The sequence below is a fragment of the Daphnia pulicaria genome, chromosome 8, assembly GCF_021234035.1.
Source record: "Daphnia pulicaria isolate SC F1-1A chromosome 8, SC_F0-13Bv2, whole genome shotgun sequence".
Lineage (NCBI taxonomy): Eukaryota > Metazoa > Arthropoda > Branchiopoda > Diplostraca > Daphniidae > Daphnia > Daphnia pulicaria.
The window spans coordinates 15553325-15563975 of NC_060920.1; the positions used below are offsets into that span (position 1 = coordinate 15553325).

At 42.4% G+C, this 10651-nt stretch overlaps 1 long non-coding RNA gene across 1 annotated transcript; it reads right to left on the reverse strand.

The window, feature by feature from the left end:
- Nucleotides 1-1960: 1960 nt before the first annotated feature.
- LOC124352560 lies at nt 1961-3434 on the reverse strand. Its single transcript, XR_006921492.1, has 2 exons — nt 2662-3434; nt 1961-2573 (listed from the first exon to the last, which is right to left on the reverse strand). It is a non-coding gene; the product is annotated as an uncharacterized LOC124352560 (long non-coding RNA).
- Nucleotides 3435-10651: the final 7217 nt, after the last annotated feature.

Sequence of the window (10651 nt, forward strand, 5' to 3'; positions counted from 1 at the left end):
GAGAAAGAAAACAAAAAAGTTGTACCGGTTGTTCTTGTGTGTGCTGTCGCCCCCTGAAATGTCCATTTTCGTGATGATGATTCGCTTGCAGTCGACCACTTTCAAAACTACCACTGCGCACAACAGGAGCAGCAGCAGCAGGAGCCAGAAGGCGAAGAAGAAGCACGTCCAACAACAGTCGTCTTATAGCTCTGCAAGAGGCCAAGAGCATTAACATAAGGGTTGGAGGTTGATTAACGATAAGATTCCTCGAACCAGAACAGCATGCTGCTGCTGCAGTTGCTTGTTGTGTTTGTTCTCTCCCCCTTTATTCTGGCCGGGGCTCATCAGCACGCGACCGGATCGTGTTGGTTTTTCTCGAATGGAAATAAATGAAGAAAAAGAGCCTCAGAATTTTAAAAAACAATACAGTAAAATGCTGGCGTGACGAACTCTTTTCATTTCAACTGTTGTTCCAGCAAAAGAATCAAAAAAGAAAGAACAAGACGATCTGCTGGAGAAAGGGGGGAGAAATGTCGTCGATATAGGCCGAGGGTTATTCGAGAGTCCATCTGTCGCCACGGTTGATTCATTAGTCACAGCCGAGTCAGTCACAGTCACCACACAGCCGCAAGGATTTCAAAATAGTGCAGCTCCTCTCTGACAAAATTTTAAAAAAATAAAATAAAATAAAAGAATTTTGGGTTTTTTCTTCTTCTTTTGTTGTTGTTGTTGTTGTTTTCTTCAAATCTTTCACTCTGCTCCTCATACTCAGCTCGCTTTTAGCTTCTCTACACATTTACAAGGCCGTGCATAGACAAGTAGTCAGCTCCCTTATTTCTTTTTTGTCCTCGCCAGCAAATGCATTCTTCAGCTTATATGCAGCAGAGCCAGCCGAGTATGCTGTGCAGACGACGACGGCGACTGGTTTTGGTCACGCGGGAGTGTGCGGGTTTTTTTTATTTTTTTTTTTAATTTGAAAAACTTTGAAATGGGGAGACTAAATCGAGCCGACAGGGCCAGCCAGGTGCATTATTAATGAGGTGGCGGGCGGGTTCCCGATATGATGGAATATCCATTAGACGACGTGCGGTGGTGTAACAAGAACTACCAGCTCTACAATAAACATGAAAAATCGTCGAATTATTATTTTTAAAAAATAATAATTCAATAAAAAAAAAAGAGAGAAGATAACGACGACTTGTGCGCAAATAACAAAAAAAGAACTGGGGAAATGCAAATCCGTAAAACAAAGAATAAAATAGGACAATTATAATGAACGAAAGAAAAACAAAACAAGAAACAACCGGATTGAAAAAAATATATAAAAATACGTTCACGTCAGTTTGCGTGTGCGGTCCCTTTCAATCATTGCCCAACTGGGTTATATACAATGCTATATGATACGCTTGCCTAGTATATATCTGTAGCGCCGCATAATATTATTCAATATGGTTAGCATATTGATTATAGTGTAAGGCGCTAGATTTGCATGCGATGGAATTTACCTTTTTTTTTTTGCTTTGTATACAGGTGGGGGTCGGTCGGCGGCCATGACGTCATCCGTGGCCAAAAAAAAACAAAAAATTCGATCCAGTTGCGTTGGTGATGGACAAGGAAAGGAAGGAAAAAGGTTGTCTGTGTGCTTGTTCTCTTTTGATTTCGAATATGCAAAACGTATTATTCGAGTGGTGAAAAGCCGATTCCTGGCTGCTGCGCCCATATCCATCACTCGATTCGTAATTAGCTTCGATGCTATAGTCCGAAGCGGCCGTTCCGTCTGATTACCGCCACATCTTTTTTTAGGACCGGCCCATCACAGCTGGTGGTCGATTTTTCTTTTTCTTTTTGTTTTTTTCTGATCTAATAAATGAGAAGGTGAAAAGAAGAATTTCCTCCAATGTTCCTTCACCGGCCTATAACTACACCTCCACCGTCTATATTCCTTTTATCTTTTGTTTTTTTGTTTTTTCTTCTGGGAAACCGACGCCGTTCGGGGTCAGAGGGCGTGGCTTGACGAGTCGCAACTCATTACGAGGATTGTTGCGTTGTTGATGTTGCCCATTCGTAACAATGTGGACCACGCGCGTTCGCCTTGTTATTGTTGATGTTTTATGTAATTTCACTTGGCTCCCGCCGTATGGCAACGTGAAAAAAAATCTTAACTCCATTTTTTAAAATTTATCTTTCGGCTTTCCTTTTATTTTGTTTTGTTTTATTCATTTTATTTTTATTTTTATTTATTTTTTCCTTTTTGTTGTTATTGGGCGTGTACAGAGTGGAGAGATTTTTGGCGCCTTGCGGGTCCGGGCTGTTCTGTCCTGATGGCGTAATCACTTTGCCAGCAGTTTTGCCTCCCGTTTCATTACCGTGCGCCTGCTGCTGGCCCCGGCTCCTGCCTGTCCATTTCACGTCGAAATGGAAGCTTGGCCCCGCTCTCCAGCATTCGAAATTCATCGGAATTGTTGGGATGTTTCACAGGGCAAGAGAACCAAGGCTGCGGCAGGGCAAGAAAGATATATATATATATACCCCCGTAGTTTCTGGTTATTCCTTTCAAAGCGGGCGGGCCGACATGTTTCGGCGTCGTCCACCTACATTTATGCAGTCATTATTCCAGGTAAGAAAAAAGAAACAACTGAGAAATTGAAATAGAAAAATAAAATACGAAATGGAACAAACCAACTGACGGCAGTGTATTTCCCAACCTGACAACCACAGACAGAACAAAAGAAGAAGCGGCGCCGGAATGCTGCGATGCCAACGAACTTGGAGGCGCGCGTAATTTTCAATTTGAATTTTCCCCTCAAACGTGAAGTCATATTTTTTAAATAATAAATAATAATAATAATAATAATAAGAAAAAAAAAATACAAAAAACAAAAAAAACAGGCGGGAGCTCAACAACAGCAGCAACTGCTGACATCCCAACAACATTATAAGCTCCTTAGTCATGACGTAACGTTTAATCATAATTTAAAAAAAAAAACTGAAACCAAACCCCCTTTGAGAAGGAAGGTGTGATGGAACCTCCTCCATAAGAAAATTTTTCCCGGGAAATAAGTTTCGACACAAAGGAATTTAAATTCTTTTCTTTGGGAAATGATTGAAAGAAATTTTGAAAAAAAAAGTCAACTGTTGAAAGTATTCGGACGAAAGAAACGGTGGTGGCGGATGACTTACTTATAGCTCTGATGGACTCGAAACGCTGCCAAAAGAAAACGACGATGTCGTCGTCCAACTTGTCCGCCGTTCATGGAGCGGACGACGGGCTCGGCCAGCCCGTCAACCTCAAAGAATGCAGGTCAACTCTTCTTCTTCTTCTTTCTTCTCGGTTGGCTTGTCCATTTATTGCCACCGACCGTTTCGCTGCTCGCTATCGTCCATCAGTCGTCGCAAACCTTTATCTTCTGCCCGTCGCGTGTACACAGAACAGAATCAACCGGCACAAACAATTCAAGAGAAAAGGGGGCAGAGACAATCAGCGCCAAGCTGTCCAGTGTAATTAGTCAAAGTCTTTCAATCTTTCTCCTCGGCGTCCAAAATAGCCAAAGTGGCACGCGGACGAGAGTTCTTCTCTTTCGGCGGTTTCTGTCGGCTCGATCAAATAATACGTCATAACGCACTCGTGTGCGATATACTATAAATGCCCGCCTGATATGAAATGTGTGGATAAAACTTTCGTCCCCAACTTTGGATGGGTTAACGATTCCACTGATTTCTCGTTTCTCTCTCCACAAACACAATCCCAAAGTTCTTAGTCATCATTCTCCCACGGTCTCCCCCCCCCCCTTTTTTTTCTCTCGTGAGTTGTAGTGTAGTGTAGTGTAGTAGTACTATGTATGTACATACAAGCTTATCTCCGGGTCGTGATTCATTTTTTTTTGGCAGCAATAAAACGCCATATAAGCATTACAAGCTGCACACACATATCAGGTAAAAGGCGGAATATAAACTCTAATAACTGGATTCAGGTCGTCGTTCGTTGGTTCGTTTGCTATAAGGTCTTGTCGGTCGGCACCGCAGCAACACACAACAAAACTACCACGACACGAAACGCAAACGACGAAAAGAGAATTCTTGGCTATAGCTTGTTCTTATTATTATTCCATTCAGCGCCATCAGGTTGTTGTTGTGTGCTGGCGTAATGAGCCTATTTTCTTAAGACAATATATGTGTTGTGTGCTGTTGTTTCGTTTTGATAACGCGCCATGACTTGTGGCTTTGAAAGAGACAAACGAAACGGCTTCAAAAAAATAAAAATGTTGGACCGAAAAAGAAATATAACATTCTTGTTCTGGTTTTTATTTTTAAAATGGTTTTCTCTGGTGAAATGTTATTTAATACACCGAGGAGGGCCTTGCACGTAAAAGAGAAACCCATAAATATTACACATAAAAACGCGCTTGTTATATGCGCGTCTGTGTGTGTGTGTGTGTGTACATATGAGGTGGTGAGAGCTTTCACTGCTGCGCATCTAGTCTTTCACACCTGGAAAAGTTTATCACCGCGACTGTGTTTGCTGTTCAGCCTCGGTCGGTCGGTCGGAGACGATTGAAAATTCAAATCAGTTTTTTTCTTTTTCTTTCGTTGCTGTTGTTGTTGTTGTTTCCCCGAGGTTTTCATGTGTGCAGGAACGTTAAACTGTGGGCGGTTGTCCGAATATTTCCATCATCTCTCCTGAGAATGAAAATGTTTTTCGGTGTGTCGTTGTTCCTTTTTTCCTGCGGGATGAAATGAACGTCGAACCCAAGAGAATCCTGGAACCCCCCACTGGATCGTCTGCTGGAGGCAAAGATGAGCTACTGACGAAACGACCCAAATGTACTATTAAAAATAAAAATACAAGTCAGACACAAAAAAACAACAACAACGTCCATTCTATTCTATTCTTCCATTTTTAATAGTCCCTACTTTTTCTTTCTCTTTTCGGTGGGTATCAAAAAACTCAAATTTTCTTTTATTCCCCCAAAAGAAAATAATGCCGTACGCAAACGAGGCGCCCAAACGATGGGAAGATTCTTCTCCCATCGTTTTTTTGTTTTGTCTCGGCTCTGTTTTAGTTCGTTAAGGAGAAGAAGAAGATGAGAGAGGCGGATGAGAGCCGGCCATCCGAATCCCAAATATGCATATAGGGTGGTGGTTGGAGGACGAGCTGGGCGGATGGGCCTTCGCACACTGGGGCATCTCATCACGTAGTACCTATATTTATATAAGGTAGAAGATAGGTAGGTTGTTGTTGCTGTTGTTGATGGTGGTGGCACCCAGAGCTCCTTGTTAGGAGCCGCCGCGCCAGCGCCGAGCGACGCTACGGGCATAATAATCAGTGATCCTCGCCTGTGTGTGTGTGTGTGTGTGGCCAGTCTCCCTGTTTTTCTTTCTTCTTTCCTCCTGATGGTCTTGTGGGTGCCCCGTTCGCTTCTTCTTCTTGCGAGACGAGAGAAATGCAAATGAGGCCGCCCCTTGCACCACCACCACGTTTCCCTCCTCCTCCGTGTCTTTTTCCCTTTCTTTTTCTCTCTGGTTGATAAATGGCGACCGAGCCTCGGCAGACAAATATCAACAAACAAAACAAGACTGACTGGCCATGTAACTACTATCTTCAAGATTAATCGCCATTCCTTCACTGTGCATTTATCTGTCCGCCTCGGGCCCGAATCGTTTCTTCCAAGTTTTCTTCAACTTGCCTTATTCTCTTCCTCTAGACAACATTTCGGACGTGACGGGATTTCTTTTCTCTTTTTTTCTTCTTCTTCTGCGTCTACGCGAGAAAAGTCGTCGGGAGTCCCGATCGCGTAAAAAACAAACAAGGATCGATCGCTGCGAAATCCCGTACTACAAATTAAGGAGGAGATTTTGAAAATTTGAATATCACATGGCCCGGGGGGGCACGCCCAATGGAGTAATGGACAATGTCGATCCGTCCGCTTAAGATATGCCAATGCGAAAACGAAAAAAAAAAAAAACAGAAATAAAAATAAAATAAAAGGAAACCGAATCCGATGGCAGAGTCGCGCTCGAATGGACACGCGGCGGCGTAGACGGACATGGTCGCGACAAAGATCGAGCAGTGCCGAGGAGCGAATAAGGAGGCCAATCCATTCGTGAAACAAACAGCGGAATGTGTGTGCTGTTGTGTAGTGTGTATACCTTGTTATTGGCCCACTCGTCCGTTTATTTGCCCATTTCTCCCGCGTCTGCCATTTCAGCATTCCGCGCATTCTTTCTTCAACTTTCTCGATATCAGAATTTTTCAATTTATTTATTTTTTTTTTCAATTTGGTTTTTGAAATTTAATTTATTATTTTTTTTAAGGTAGTGTTTTTGATTCGTGTTATTTTAATGCCGGCATTTTCGAATATCGGATCGTTTTGGAGAAATCTCGAGAAATCTAAAAAAGGTCCGAGAAAATAAAATAAAAATGGCCGAGCCTCTAGACCCGGCGCAGTTTGACATTTGAATAATGCCACACGTACGCCGTTTCTATCAAATAAAACGAAACGAAAAATAACTAAAAAAATATAAAATAGATTTGGAGATACAGAAAGAGAAATGGAAAAAAAAGAAAGAGAGGGGGGTTCCGAAAAAGAAGAAGAACTATTTGAATATTCAAATCACGCGCCAGCGTAAACTTGTTGTTTTTGTGGGTATTTTCTCTCTTCTGAACCATTTCGCCCTAGGCTATGCTAATCTTTTCTATACGTTTATTTTTTTTTTTCGAATAATTTTTGGGTTTTAGCGTCCTGGTTTTTCCCCCTCCGACGCCACACAACAAGTGCGAACAAACAAATCATAAAAACGCGGACGCAATAACGGCCGTGATTATCTCCACAGCTGCGCAATTTGTTTCACAACTGAGCATTGTCGTAAGTGCAGCGTTACAGTAACTATGCAGTAGTCGAGAGACGGAGATTTTTTTTCAAGGATTTAATCAAATACAAAAAAAAATAAAAATAATAAAAAAAACACTTTTTGTAAGGATCTTATCTGACCGTGTTATTACGACCCACACCTTTCGCCCGTCCCAATCAATCACCCGTGTTTTGTAATCACACATGACCTAACTTTCGGAGCTTTATTTTTTTTTTCCTTCTCAAATCTCCTTTAGTGTGGGCAGCAGCACAGACGAGATTACAATCGACCATATAGCGTATAGTTTCCATAATTAATAATACGGTGTATACCTTATTCCCTTCTCTCCATTCCCATTGGTCGTTTCTAAATTGAAAAAAAAAAGAAAATGGTATACACGTAAGATGGAGGACTGTATTGGCCCTCATTTTTTTCGATTATCTACACCCCAAGCTAAAGCGAAAAAAGAAAGAAGAAAACAAAAGCAGTAGATCGTCCGTGTCAGAAATGGTCCGCCCAGGTGGTCTCCCTTACGTTAGATCGCTCCCGCCGCCACCACCAACCACCAACACCACCCATCTTTCAACCCGTTTTGCCCCTTCGAGAAAAGGAAGGGGGGCAAACCTACTAACTCCCTCCTCCTTAAAAAGAAAGAAAAGGTAAGACTAAAGAGAGAACTGATTTACAACGCCAGCACCTTTCGGTGATGGGGCTCTGCCTATATTATACGACGCGGCTGTGATTTATTAAGCCAGCATCTCTCCTGCTGCAGCATATATATGCACACACACAGACACTATATAAGACTTTAGACCATAACTGACTTGGATTCTAATAGGTTATTCTATTGATTACCTTTTTCAGATAGATTTCCTTTTTTTTTTTTTGGTTTGTGGACTTTTGGGTCTATAACCACCTCGGGTCGTTTGATGTTTTTCTTTTTTTTGCTTACCGTGCCCCCTTGACCGCTATTAACGTGAATAATTAAACAAAACCAAAAAATGAAGGGGGTTGGTTTCGTTTTAAGATGATGGGAGGGGGGATCTTTTTTTCTTCTTTTTACGACGGAATAATAATACTGCCCGCAGGTTTATTTTCTTAAAAAAGTTTTATTTTATTATTTTTAAGAGGGTGGTTTGATTTCGGGGTCGGCCTGTTGCTCGTTCGCATGTCGTTTGTTTGTTGTGCTGGCCAAAAATGAATTGTAAATGAGACCTACCCGCGCTAGAAAGTCTATCATCCCCGTGATAGGCCGTGAAACCTGATTACCAAATGTATGGGAACCGTCGATCCCTCCGCGTTTCTTTGTTGGTGGCCGCTAAAAGAGACAAAGTCGGCCTGAATTTTTCGATGGTGAACAACATCCAACATGGGCGGTTTTAGTTATGGACATATTTCGGTGACCGCTGGGTGCTCAATTCGAAAGTGAAAAACAGACGGAACCAACCGAAATTAGTTGGAAGGGAGCCCTAGATCCGGTCGAACAACTGGCTGCCACCTTTTTTTCCTCAACCCTGCCAAACCCACATGGTGATGGACAGGCGAGACAAAGCAAAAAGACAAGTTGAGAGAAGAAAAAAAAAGGTCATCATCAACTCATCCGACGGCGGATAAGAGGTCACAACCGGATCAACCCCGTCCAGCAGCTTCAAACATCAAAAGTAGTAAGTTCGTTTCGCCGCTTTTTCTTGTTTCTCCCTTTGGGTGTCACATACGTTTTGAGATAGGAATGAAATATACTCGGAAAAAAAGGGAAATCAACCGCAGTCACACGCACACATTTTCGCTGTTTCCAATTTCTATTTTCTTTCTTCTTTTTGCTTTTGCCGGTTGGGGTTGTTGGTAACCGGACACTCTCCCCCCCCCCCCATGTCCGTTGGACACACGTCGCCTATGGCGGGGATCTCTTCTTTTTTTATCTATTTTGTTCACTCTCCTGCTGCTCATTTGACTATATAGTATATACTATCTTGTGCAACTCAAAAAGCTTTGCGATTTCAACATTTGAACTCAAGTCATTTTTCGAATGTACGAAAAAAGATTGAAACTGACGATGGCGGTTGTTTGTTTGTTCAACAAAAAAATGACAGCCAGACAGAGAAAAAGATGATGATTCTTCTTCTTCTCCGTCGTTCTGGGTATAAAGTAAAATAAAGTTGGTTGTTTGTTTCTTTGCTTTTGTTCGCGCACACACTATCGCTTCATCCGTCCGTCTGTCTGGCTCCGTATAAATCACTTAACTCTTATGACGAGCCGTGGAGGACAGACGACGCGCAAAAGGGCGGCGACATGAGAGAGACTGAGAGAGACTGAGAGAGAGAGAAAAGATGTCTTATGTACAGCTCGGCTCGCATTTGAAACTCTCTCAGACATAGAGAAACTTAACGGCCGTCGTCCGGAGCTCTGTCCGGTGCGGAATGCAGCGGCCCCTGGGAGACGGTCGTTATTATTCACGCGGGACATGATGATGAACGAGAAGAGATGAGCGACGACCAGCACCAAGGTGAAATACACAACGTCACATTGGCGGATTTTTACTCCTCCTGGCCCGTCGCTGCTGCACAGCAGATGGCCATCATCGCCACCGAATGTGAACCCAAATAAAACGAGCCAGGGAAAATGCCGAGGTCCCAACAGAAAAATCGGGGGTGAAACTAAAAGGAAAAGAATTTTCTTTTGTCTCTGAGATTTACGCGACGAGTTTTTAACTGGGACGATGATGACGATCCGCACGTGTTTCTCTGACTTGTCTTTTTATCTTTTTATCTTTTTTTTTGTCTGTTTCGTTTGACTTATTTCTTCTTTGGAAATGTCCACCAACAGCAGCAGCAGCAGCTGGACTGTGCCCCTTTTCAATTGATTGTTATAGCCCCAAACGAGTGCGCTGCGTGGCGTATAATCTTCTGCGAGGCCTTTTTCTTCAGTTTCTTTTTACTTTTTCTTTTTTCGCCAGTAAATTTACGATCCGTTTCTATCGTCTCTGGAAGTTTATCTCGTGAGCCAAAGATTTATCTGCTCGCGGTTATTCCCTTGATTTTTTGTTTCTCTCTTTCTTGATTCCGATGGCCAGCGAATTTAGCTGTTTTTTTTTTTTTTTTAATTCGCGATTCTTCTTCTTGTAATTTTCTTCCGAATTTAACAGTAAGGAGATGGCGTAGATTTTTCTTATTTCTTTTTTAAATCTCCGGTGGCATCCGTGTAATAATCGTCGTTCATCAGTGGCCAGCAGCCTCTTTATCATTCACCGCTTAATGCTCTTTATTATTCCCTTTGTCTTGTTCTGACTTCTTCTTTTGTTGATATCCTCGGCACAGCAGCAGACCAGCAGCTAAGGGTGGTCCACTCTTGTTATTTCCCATCGTCCTTGGTGGCTTATATTTACTCCCGACAGTACCAGCCAGCCAGCCCAGCCAGCTAGTCCCGACCGCCAACGTTCTTCTTCCCAGCAGCTCTCTCCCCACCGTTCTTTTTTTCTTTTAATCATTTTATATCTTCGTGTTTTATTGTTCGCCGTGTGTGTGCTAATTTAATTCGTCTCTCTCTCTCTCTCTCTCTCTTATTCTCTCTGCAGCAGCATTCGTTACACGTAGGCTTTATACATGTACATAATATCGTGTTGCCCAGGTCGGCCCGAATTCCGCAAGGAGAAATCCATTTGACTTTCGAAAAAAGACAAAAGAGCTCGAAAGAAAATGTTTTTTTTTTCAAAAATTTTTGGTTAGTTGCTAAGGAATTTCCCAAATAGTTGAGAAGAAATATATAATGGCGGACGCCGACATTCCCGACACCTTACTCTTTGGGCATGCAATCCCGGAGTAAC